The sequence below is a fragment of the Lytechinus pictus genome, chromosome 10 (assembly GCF_037042905.1).
Source record: "Lytechinus pictus isolate F3 Inbred chromosome 10, Lp3.0, whole genome shotgun sequence".
NCBI classification, from domain to species: Eukaryota; Metazoa; Echinodermata; class Echinoidea; order Temnopleuroida; family Toxopneustidae; genus Lytechinus; species Lytechinus pictus.
The window spans coordinates 34,004,412-34,017,584 of NC_087254.1; positions in this window are offsets into that span (position 1 = coordinate 34,004,412).

Consider the following 13,173-nt stretch of genomic DNA (forward strand, 5'->3'; position numbering starts at 1 on the left):
AACAATAAACCTATAACAACTTTTGTTAGCATGTGTTAAGTGCATGCTGATATTGTGAAACGAAAGAGAGAGACAAAGGTGGGGGGGGGGGAAGAGGTTGGAGATTGAAAGAAGGGAAGGGGAGAGGGTAGAGAGGTCAAGAGAGAGCGGGGGGTAGAGGGGGGAAGTAAAGAGGCTGGAGAGATCGATAGGGCGGGAGTGGAAGAGGCTGGAGAGATAAAGCGGAAATAGCCTGGATCGAGAAGGGGGAGATCAAAAGAGGCTGCAGAGTTCAAGGGGGGGGGGGTAAAAGGCTGGAGAGATTTAGGGGGGATGTCCTGGAGAGAGGCTGGAAAGATCAAGGGGGTGGCCTGGAAAGAGAAGGGGGAGATCAAGAGGGGGAGGGTAAAAGGCTGGGGAAGAAGGGGGGGGGGAGATCAAGAGAGGCTAAAGAGATCAATGGGGGGAGTGAGCTGGAGACAGAAGGGGGGGGGAGGGTAAAAGGCTTGAGAGATCAAGGGGGAATAGTCTGGAGAGAGAAGGGGGGTCAATAGAGGCTGTAGAGATCAAGAGGGGAGGGTTATAGGCTGGAGAGATCAAGAGAGTGGGGATAGGCTGGGGGAGGGGGCTGAAGGCTGGAGAGATCAAGAGAGGGTGATAGGGAATAGATGCTGGATAGATGAAGGGGGAGGCAGGAGAGATCAAGAAAGGGAGAGGGGGACAGGCTGGAGGGATCAAGAGGTGCGAGGGATTAAGAGGTTTGATACATGAACAACTCGATGTTTAAACCCTACTTAAGGATATTGGAGATAATGTATGTGTTTGAGAAAAAAATCACAGGATAACCAAAAAGAAATTGCAAGAGATGGGGTAAGATCGGAGTAAGAGAATAGCATATGGCCAAAGAGGCAGAAAGGAAAGGAGAGACTATAAAAGAGAAAGAAGACAAATAAAAAGAAGTCAAAAAGCGTGACAACCATTTTGTACTTTCATTGCTGAAAATTTAAAGTGAGATATATTTTTATCAATGAATGAATGAAGTTATGAATGAATGAAAAAATAAATAAATGAACGAACAAATGAGTGAATGAATCAATGAATCAATCCATCCATCCATCAATCAATTAATTAATCAACCAATCAATATAGCCTATATAGACGGTAGGCTATAGATCATCTCTATACCATAAAAGAGTAACACTACTGAAAATGAGTCGTCCTTGTCAAGCCTCTGCCTTTTAATCACTCCTCCACAATGTAAAAATGATTGAATTTAACATTTTTTGCGATGTGCTTTTTATGTGGGAATTGATTAGTCAATTATATATATAAGCAATTACTAGAACCATTCCAATTATAAAAATCTGCATAGACAAATAAAAAAAAATGTATATGTAGTTCTGCTATTTATATTTTTATTGCTGCAAGTGGCACAAGGATTTCTTCCCCAGATCATCATCATGCCAATTTCGTAATTTTGACTCTGCTTATGATCTCTGTGTACATTTCAAGAAATACATATATCATAATTTGATAAAATCCTTTAAATGACTTAAAAATTTTCACCATGAACTGGGTATTTCCGAAGTGGTGCGTTAATGCTCTTTGGTAAGGCATTTATCCTCATTACCAGGTCCCTCGGAGAGGACCTTAAGCCATTGGTCCCCTGGTTGCTTGCTCACAGGCATTCGTGCTTTCTTAGCAGTAAACCTCAGAATAATCTCGGTAGAACATCAAAGGTGCAAATTAGTTGTATATATAGCTTGATTGAGAAACAAACGGTGGTTCAAACACTAAAAATAACACTTTTGTTAATATTCCTCTCTGCTAAACGCACTTTATTACTTCATTTTTTAAGTTTTAGCTTCTTTTATCCCCTTGAGATCAATCAAATTTTAAGAAATAATAATCAGGGCCTATAGGTAACAAGTAACATTTGGATAAGTTTTGTTGTGAAATGTCGCCCCCATTTTCTTGGCTAGCTATTAATGTAAACAACTCGTAATCGATCTCCAGATTTTTTGGAAAGGAGGTTGCTGGATGAATATTGACAATGCAATATTTCGTTCGAGCTCAGACTCAGAGAAGAAAACCTTGAAAACATGATTGTTTGTAGTGTTTTCCATGGATCAACTGATCCCTTGCCATGTTGTTTTGATGACATTTGCAATCACCGAGGACTGTAGCTGTTCGTTTTATCTCTACCATTGGATATTTTTGTCTGGAAAAGGTAGAAACTGATCAATATATTTTTGTTCGTGTACGGGAAGAGCTTTTTACTACAGGAGGCACACGGTGCTCCCAGCGGAAGGCTGTAGCATCAAAACCCCGTAATTGCTCCGACCGCTGCCGTGCGAAGACGCTAGTGAGGAGTGGTTAGCCGTGGTTCTGCGGCTTTTTCGTCTCCTCGCACTAAACAAACAACCATGATTTGATAACCATTTTTTAATCAATCTTACAACATTTTCGAAGACTTTTGGTTTCTTCCAAGTAGGTCATAACTTGGTAGAAATTATGGAGAGTCCTCCCAGCTCTCCATCTGCCCGATCTTATGATTATTTGCTGAAGTTTCTCCTTGTTGGCGACAGCGATGTTGGGAAAGGTGAAATCATGGGAAGGCTTGATGACAGTGACAGTGAACCTGGATCACCATATTATGGCAATATTGCCACAGGTATGATAACTCCATTCTTGAATACATATTTTTAGGTCATGATGTATAAAATAGCACAAATAATGTCTGGATATTAAAAGTATGAATTAAAAAAAATTTGTGGCAACAGGATAATGATTACAGATTAGACAGCTGGCAGCCGTCTGTTGCGAGGAGTTTTTTAACATTTTAATTTTTTTTTAAATTTCTCCTCTTACACAGACGGCTCGCTATCGTGCAGCCACCATTAGGGGGTTAACAATGCAAAATCCCCCGACGGGGCTCATCGATTTTTGTCTTTATTTCATAAAAATATATAAATATAATTGTACCAAAATAAAGATTATAATTCCGTTTTGGCCTGAAATGCACCAAAACGGGGAAAAATAAACTTAAAGGAGAATGAAACTCTTGGAGCAAGTTAGCTTTTGTGAATATATGTTTCTCTGTTATGTGTTTTTTTATTATTGGAAACTCACATTGTTAATAGTCTGGACTTTTTTATTTACTTACTTACATGGTATTTCACTTTACTTTTATCCAACGATTGATGAGTACATGAAATGTATTGTTGAATAAACTGAATTGAAATTGAATTTTAATTTAAGTTTGTCAGTCAATTCCTTTTGCCAGTTATAAAAATGTGCACAACTCAGTGATATGCAAATGAGTAAAGTTGATGATGTCACTATTTCTGTAATTTTTAATTGTTTAAAAACTTTAAATTATACAATTTTAACAGATTTCGCTGATGTGGTTTACGGTACACCATATTACTTCACATGGTTTACCGTAAACCACATCAGCGATTGTACATGCCACCATGCAAACCTTCAAACAACATCTTTAACAGATTTGAAAATAAGGACCAACTTATCTGAAATAAAAATTAAAGCAATAAAATTCCACATGTTCAGGGAGGAATAAAACTTTGTTTCACAGGACAATGAGGAGAAAATGATTTTACATAATAACATACAAAATAAATAGTGACATAATCAGTCCCCTCATTTGCATATTGTTTTGTGAAATTAAGCTAAACTTACAAATGTCATAACTATTTTATTTTACATCCAATATTGATGGAATTTTAAGTGTAACACTGTATTGGTTTTTTTTCCCTCTTTACTAGTATTCAAATCAACTTTTTGTTGGACTTGTCCTTGAATACCAGTGTTGTACAATGAAGGATTCAAGTCCCAATTTATACATGTAGGACTCATGGTCAGAGTCCCAAGCGAGGCCCAAATGATTCATGGGATTTTCAAACCCAACTTTATACTGACTACATGTATGTGGGACTGAAGATCTTGAAACCCAACTTTATACCGAGTATGTGTGCTGAAGATCTTAAAACCCAGCCTTATACATGTACATGTACCAAGTAGGCCTACATCTTTGTGGGACTGAAGATCTTCAAATCCAAATTTATACTATGTACATGTATGTTGGACTGAAAATCTTGAAACCCAACTTTAAACCAAGTATGTGGGACTGAAGATCCTCAGACCCAACTATAAATGGTTAATACAGGTACAATACATGGAGTGAAGAGATGGTACATGTAGATGTATGAAAACAAGAGAGCAGAGGAAGGTCTCTTTATTAAAGCCTTTGTTTTTTAAGATCGTTATAATAAGTTGATAATAATAGTGATGATGATGATGGTGGTGATGATGATGATGCTATGATAATGATAATGACGACGATGATGATGATAATAATAGTAATAATACTTGCTTTTATAGTGCTTAACACTTCCGTATTGCTCTTGCCTTGACTTACATGTATTAAAACAGAGCAGCTATTGGTCTGGGCATAATAACCACTTTGATCATGTCATAAAAATAAATTCATACATGTATATCAGTTCATAAAATTGAAGTCAAAGGTTATGTACAATGAAGTGATATCAAGATTTACATCAAAATTAAGTTACAATATTGAATTTTCAAATTGAAGGAAATTTTGTGAGAGGACTATTAAATCACATGGAACATGTTACCATGTCAAACATTGGACGTCAACAAACCTACCGTATGTTTTTAAAACATCTGAGAATATTATTACCCTTAAACTAAAAATGTATTTATTTTTACATGTACATTGTACTACATGTACATGTATATAAGGGGTAGATACAATACATCAAGTATTAGTATTATTTAAAAAAAAATTCAAGTCACTTCACTACATTGTAGATCAATGTTGAAACTAAGTCACATTCATTTCAGCTATAAAACTGGGATAAGATAAAAAATGTAAAAAGAATTTATATTCATTTTTTAAGCTTAAAAAGAATAAAAGAAACATTTTAAATTGTATTTTTTTTTCATTTTAAAAGTTTGCATACATGTATAATGGGTTATTTAAAAAGACATTAGGTGTTTCAATATCCCAAAATTTACACTGCTGGTACATGTACATACTGTAATTGAACTGTAATTGCATGATGTACATGTACATGTACATGTAGAAAGACTGCTTGGGGTGTGTGTTTCCGTAGATTTCTAATAAAAGTACTGTACGGCTTAGTTAGTGCACTGTACATATTACAAGTAATTATTGTTAGGGAAGGGAAATAAAAATATGTTTGTAACAGTTTTAGAGTGTTCTATAAAATTAAAAACAAAGTTAAAATTTTTTTTTTTTTAATTTGATAGTGTGAAGTGTGTTGCTTGATTAATACATTGCATTGAAACCATGCACAACCTACTTTATGTTACAAGCAAATCTGCATGTAATGAAAACAAATCTTTTTAATTGTATTTGGGAGAGAAAGGTGGCAAGGCCTACTTTGCCTCTTTGAAGAATGTGATGGCTGGTTATCAGAGCTCCTGAACCATGCATTTGTAAATTGATATTTTAAATACATATCACATTGTATGATTGCATTTTGCAGTTTTGTATGAATACCCTTCTTCTTTTATTGCATGTAAACATTTAAAGATAAATTCCAGTTTTGGTAACGATCGCAAAATGACTTTTTACAGAATCTATTAATATAATGACCACCCAAGTGTCTGTTTGTATGAATAAAAAATATGTGCCAAAGGATTCTGGAAGAAATTGTGTAATTGCTGGGAAATAAGCAAAATAAGCGCGGATTCGGTCACTTCCGTCGGGTCTTTATTCCAGCAATAATAATACACTGTCCCACGTGTGCCTATCTGTGTTGGTGATCTTCAGTGTGAACATTTTTCAGCGTAGATTTCAAGATTTCACGAAGTTCAGTTTATGTAACTGTACCAGATCTAGATCCTCGATGATATACTGACAATTAAGCCTGGTTTTACAGACTTTCTCATGAAATCAGTGTTTACTGCAACTACTGGAATTTCTCTTTAATGTACATGTTTATCCTATATTTATGTGACCACCTCTCCATCTCTTTCCCATGTACATGTATAGTCTGCAGGCACAGACCTTGATTGAAACTTTGATCCACAAGTGAGTCTCTACACAAAGACTAGCAGTTCAATCAAAACTTGCCATTTTGCTCTGAGCGAGAGGGACTCCAGTACACAAGGCATTGATAGGCTGCACATTCAGACCCTTAACTCAAGTGAAGGGTTTGCACAGCAGAGTGAGCAGACTATATACTATAAAGGAGCTTCTTGTGTACAGTTTACATATTACAAGAATTGAGCTCTAATCAGAATTGTGCGTCTGTGATTCTGGACTGATTGTTCACATCCTGTTGTTCTCCCCAGAGCTACCAAAATATCTTCAGGACAGGGTTGAGCAGGCCTTTGAAAATCATTGGAATCGGTTTGAAGTTTATTTTTTGATTAACCGAGAGAAAGAGGCTATTTTGAGACTGCTCTTATTATTTTTTAATACTCTAAATATAGAACAGATAATCTAATTCAAGGATTCAACCATGAACTCGACATGTATTTTCAACAATACCGGTTATTAGGGATTATTGTCTTTTCAATATTAATTTGTGGGCATTTTATTTAAGAGAATCATAAAGGAGCTGTTCAGTTATGATGTATGTACATACATGTACTGTATAAAAAAATATCAGTTATGTACATGTATGTTGATTGAGTTAAAATATAACCTGATTAATAAATGTTTTTCTACTTTAGATTTTCTTGCTTTTAATCATGTGTTATAACCAACTTCTTGTCAGGGTAAGGTTCCGGTACAGGTACATGCTCACTGTAGCATTTGGTCAAATTTAATTTTTCACCCATGACTGAACATTTTATTGTGGTAGTCGCTATGTAAGGGGATGGCCATCCTGAACTCAAGTTGGTTGTGATTTATAAAAGTCGAACATTGAGAGAGAACTGACTTAATTAATCTTTAAAAGCAGGTTAACAAATTCAGATAGATAGAATTCTGTGAAGATGGCTCTTCTGTCACTGTACCCTCACAGCCATTACAGGTAAAATGCAGTCAAAACAAGAGAGACCTACATGTACATGTACATGCATGTAGGCATGGAACTCATATCCCTACTACTACATGTCTGAATTGACTGATCAGTTTGATAGGTACAGTACATGTACTACTGTATGTACATACTTTTTTTCAGATCTATATATATTATGTACTATGGCACATAGTATGTTGCAGCCCCTACATGTATGTCGCTCACTGGCTTGTACATGTACATGTAGGCTGCATAGTATACACGTACAGGTACATGTATATCTTGATATCTTGTGTTTCATGTTTCCCCCGGCATGTTTCATGTCATGTTTCAAGTCTTCAGTGACACCCTTCCAAACTCTATCTATATGTACTGTATCTTCATTCATTCATTATTGATTGATTGGTTAATTGATTGATTGATTCATTCATTCATTCAGTTAAATGCAACATGTACATGTAGTAAAAAAAGTAAATGTTTTGAATAACGATACAAATTAAAAATGTTCACGCTTCTGGAAAAAAGAAGAATGATAACCATTCAGCATTGTTGATCTTGTTTGAGAGTGGAAGCCTAGGGGCTATTCCACGGTTACTCACGTTACATTTGGAGACACCTTGACTCATACTTGGAGCTGTAACTCCATTATTATTGATAGGAACTAAACATCTCTTTATCACAACAAAGTACACAGTCTGACTATCCTTTGTATAAAAACAAAACTTGGGAAATTTTATTATGCTCCTGGCAAATCTTTGGAATGTGTCGGTTACTCACGTTACATGATTTGGACATGCATAAAATGAAAAGTCGACATAAGTGAAAAGTCTCCTCATACAAGGCTTTTATGAAAGTTGATTATATCTATTTCAAAGAAGTATATTAGGGAGACAAACTTTGTACATAATTAAAAAAATAAAGAACACATGGTTTTTACTTGGGGTGCAGATAATATGGTTACTCACGTTACGGTTACTCACATTACATTTTGTCCATGTATGGTTAACAACACAAACGTCATTAAGAATTCAATAATGTGTGTAAAATTCATTGCTAGGAACATCAAAAAGAGATTTTATACAAAAAATTGGAACAATTGGAGCTTTATTAGGGAGTAAGAGGGAAAAGTATGATTTTGCTTACTAATTATGCATAAATTAGCATAATTGCTTAATACCAATTTGCATGAAATAAATTACTGATAGTATTGTAGATTATGTCCAAGACAACCTGCGTGCAAATTTTTGGCGTGATCGTGCGGCCAAAGGCCGAGATCTCAAAGGGGGCCTAGGAGGCCCCCCCACCCCCCCCCCCCCAGGCCATATTAACTCCCAAAATACCCCAGCCTAGATAGGGTTACAGGTAAGGACATTCAATGTGTTGTTCAAACACTCTTTAAAGTTTGGTTAATTGAAACCAAGTCTTACTAATGCACTCTCGCATTGTGAATACTTCTACTAATATTCAATTTTGTGTGTGATTGTATGACCACTGATATTTTGATGAACAAAGAGTCACATCAAAGAGGTGTACCCTCATTTTGCTTTTAATTAATCAAAAATAACTTCACAACTCACCATGAGACTTAAAACTTGACATCCCACAGAAACTGTTACCTAACTGCATAATTTCTACTGGTTACTCACATTACATGATGGTTACTCACGTTACAAAGTTACTCACGTTACAGTTTTTCTTCATCATTTTTATAAAAAATTGTACTTTTTAATGATTTTGTTAGTCATCACTGTGTCAAAGATTGTTTGAAGGAAGAGAATTTAAAATCCCACCAATTAACTGTGAACAATTTTTCTCTCAGAAAACAAAGTCAGTTTTTTCGGTTACTCACGTTACATCACCTGAGCAGGTTGCAATATTCATTTTTGAATGAGTACTACAAATTTACTTGAAAAGCTGTTGTGTATTTTAGGTAATTTGACTCTTCTAAACTTCAGAAATATATAAAGTGGTACGTTGTTGCAATAACAAAATGGTAATAAGGCATATTTCATTTTTCACTATTTTTCTTGTATTTTGGTACAGAATGGAAGACACAACCTTTGACCATTTTTTTCCAAAGTATACATATGAAAATAAACTTTTTATTTCTTGTTCCTGAAACTATCAAGCATGAAGGACTTAAAGTATTAAAAAATTCAAGAAAATATTGAATTTGAATTTTTAAGCTCATGTCCATCAACCTGTGGAATTGCCCCTAGCACATTATCCTCTGGTGGCACATGGACTCGAAAATGTTGTCTTTGCATCTAGTGAAAACTTCTGATTTAACGATACTTCTTCATGCCATGCCTCCATGTAGCAGATTGCTAAATCATGGCTTACATTTATCAACAAGAAGTTTAACAAATTGACTGCATTGTCATGAAATAATGTAAATGTAGACCTGTATACATGTGCTGTAAGATTTCACTTCTCTCATACATGTAATACTTATTATTTTTATTTTTTCCCCTTTCTGTTTTCCTCCCCTATTGTCTTTGCACCACTTAACTGTTAATTAGTCAGGGGGGTCACCAGACTCACCGTCCCTGCATGAATACATGTACAACGTAATTATGTACAGTAGGTAAAGGGCCTACATCTATTTATGTTTTGATTCCACTAATCCCTGCTGTATCATCCAATACTCCTAAAGAATTTGTTGAATGTATTTTAGGAATCATTATAGCTGACAAGGTCATGTAAATATTTTCCTGCTTTCATGCACTGTGTAATTTATAGCTGGTTGGATTCAAGCCTACCAGACCTTGTCAGTTTCAATAAATCAACCATCATTTCAACCATACAAATATGGGGGCTTTTATGGAGGTAATTGCCAGTCCTTGTCACGAGAGTGGATGTGGGGGAGGGGGCAATGGTGGGAGCGGTAGGGCAGGTGAAATGAGCCTTTTGATGAGGGCGGGATGCACATTCAGCTCTGTGTTCTTGTATGGTATGGAAGTTTTGCAGACGCTCTTAAATTGGCATTTACAAATTCGTTCTCTCAAACAGCAACAGAAAGACAACAAAATGTATCTGTTTCATGAATTTTTAACCCAATAGAGGAATGGCTGATTATGCATGTAACATATGCATTTTCCCTGACAGCCTGCTTGTATGTGGTGCCAGTCTCCAATAATCCTCAGCTACGAAATGATATTAAAAAGCTTTCCTACATTGTGTATCATAGGCCTATATCATGTTCTTTGGAAATAGTTGTTACTATCATTCGCTAACTACAGCAGGATGCTCACTTCAATGTTCACTCAGATTGCGATCAAATTTTTTTAAACTTCCCATACATTTATTTGGCAAAATATACCTATTAATATATTTTTGCATGATTGTTTGTGAAATATACACAATTGTATGAGTTACCAGTAGTTCTTCTACAAATTTATCTATGCCCAATGTAGGCCTATAGTATCATCAATTCCAATCTGGAAGGGGGATGGGGTTGCCCCAAATGTAACACTTCAAACTGATTAAGACATTATACAATTTCATTGCATAAAGCATCAATTTCCAGGGGAAAAACGGCCATGCAGATTTCTCAATCTAATTTCCCTTGTTTGTATTATACCACCTTTCTCTTTTTTTAATCATTTTCTTTCTTTCTTTCCATCCGTTCTTTCTTTTTCTCCTTTTCTTTCTCTTTCTCTCTTTTTACTGTCTATATTTTTTACGTATGTAATTGAACATTATTTATTTATTTATGTTTTCTTTAAAAAGACAGGGTTGTCCTGTTCAAGCAAAATGGCCTGCTTTTCAAATGTACATACATAGAAACATGACATATACAAATGTACAGAGTTTATAACCAATGTAAATCCCTTCCTTTGTCTTCTCTTTTGATTGTTGACTCATTCATTTATACCTGCTACTCATCAAATCAACATTCTGTATCCATGATGCATCCCTCGTCCTTCTAATACCATCACTGATCAGCTTTTACAATGTAGACTAGGTGCCTTCAGACCCATGTGAAACTCAAAATACCTGGTATTTTCTGATTGTGAAATCTATCCTGTCTACTCTAATTAGATAATACCTGCTATTGAGAAGGTACATGATTTTTTTTATGTCAAGAACTTTCACACAGATTTTTTAAGGTTGTAGGTTTACCTGAATAGTGAAAGCAAGTAACAAGAACATTCATGAAGAGTATGTCAGTCGTAGAGTGCTTGGGTCAATAGCCTCTAAAAATAATAAATGTAGTTTTTTATTTTTAATTACGCACCTGTACCCTTTTTACACAGGATTTTCTTAACCCCGGACTATCGCTAACCCCGTACTATCCTTAACCCCGTACTATCTTTTTTCCTTTTCACACATGCCAAATCGTTATTGCTAACCCCGGATAAGGAATGCTTGCTTTTCACACACGAATCTCGCTAACCCCGGACTAGTGGTAGCTCATGAATATTCACGAGCACACTGAGGGTTCATTCCTTTTTACACACGCTAACATTTCCTTAACCCCGTACTATAGGTGGGGCTAAATTGTCATTTAGCCCCACCTATAGTACGGGGTTAAGCTTAGCCCACTTTCGTTTTACACTAGCGAACTTAACCCCGTACTATCGCTCTTAGCACCGCAATTGCTGGGATAACCCTGCTTTTTTGCAGGGCCAAATAATCCCGTACTAAAGGTGGGGTTAGCCCACTTTGCAAAAATGCTGTGTAAAAAGAAAGTGGGCTAAGCTTAACCCCGTACTATAGGTGGGGCTAAATGGCAATTTAGCCCCACCTATAGTACGGGGTTAAGGAAATTTTAGCGTGTCTAAAAAGGGTACTGGTGTCTACTACCCAGATCTTACTTTGGCATGCCCATAAATTTAAGAACATAGACAAAAGGGTTTATTTTTGTGGTATGTGTTCCAAAAACATTTACTGTATCAGGTATTTTGCGGTCTGAACAAATTCTCATAATCTGTATTTTGGTGATGGAGCTTGGTCTGAACTTCGATCAACTTTACAGTGTCTAATGGTTCCTGATGGAATGCGTAATCCTTTCTTATCCTGTAATCATTTCCATTCCTCTACCTGTGCCTAGTGCCCAAATCATTTAAATGACAAGTGGAGTTAATTACTCATTAATGACCTATCAAGGCTTTAGAGCAAGACTCCTAATGACTTCAAAACATTACAAATGAAGAGTGAAGGTTCCTCAACTTCCTCTATGGGTGGTCAGGTTTCAATGCTTCTTCTTTGTGTAGTGTTTCCTCTTCTTTTACTTCTTCTTCAGATCCTCATTCTTTCAATTCATTACTATCTTTTTTATCATTATTATCTCTTCCTCCATTTTCTCACTCTCCTGTTTCCATTCCTTCTCATTCTCCTTTCTCTTTTTTTTGTACTCACAAAATAATGTGTGGCCCAAAATGTATTTATTTATTTGTCTATTTATTTTATTTATTTATTATTATTGTTTTTTTTTTTTTTGGGGGGGGGGGGGTAATTGCTTGAATGTAAGTGCATCTGAGAAGCAACCCTTTATGGATTGTTGGATGCATATTAAAATGATATTTTTTCTAAATATTATGAAAAGAAATTTAAATTTAAAGTTGTACAGTACTTAATGTTTAATGAGTCCCATACCAGAGAGTTCCCTTTAGAGAGTTCCTTTAAAGGGCAAGTTCATCATGATGATAATTTGGTTTGAATAAAAGCAGAGAAAATAAAGAAAAAATATTGTTGAATGTTTGATGATAATTGGTCAAAGAATAATGGAGTTATGAATTTTTAAATTTTATATTTTTTACTCCATAGATGAGCATCTCTGCCATGTTGTGTGATTGTAATTTTCTCAGAAAGTGTTATACATGTATATCACTTTATTTGCAAATCTGCACATTAAAGGAATACAATATATGCTCAGGACACTTCCCTTTGATGAGAAAATGCAGGGCCAGAATTTTTTTTTTCCGGGGATATTTCATGAGACACATCATTTTGTATGCTTTAAAAAAAAAAAATTTGGTCATATTCCATTACAAAAATTTGAATTTATGGAATAGTACACGATATTATGGGGGAGCTGTTCTGTCTGCTTGCATATGACACCACATATTTAAAAAAAAAAAAAAAAACTTTCTTTGGTTGATGATATTCATCAATCCACCACCAGTATTTTTCTAATTTTTTTTCTGCT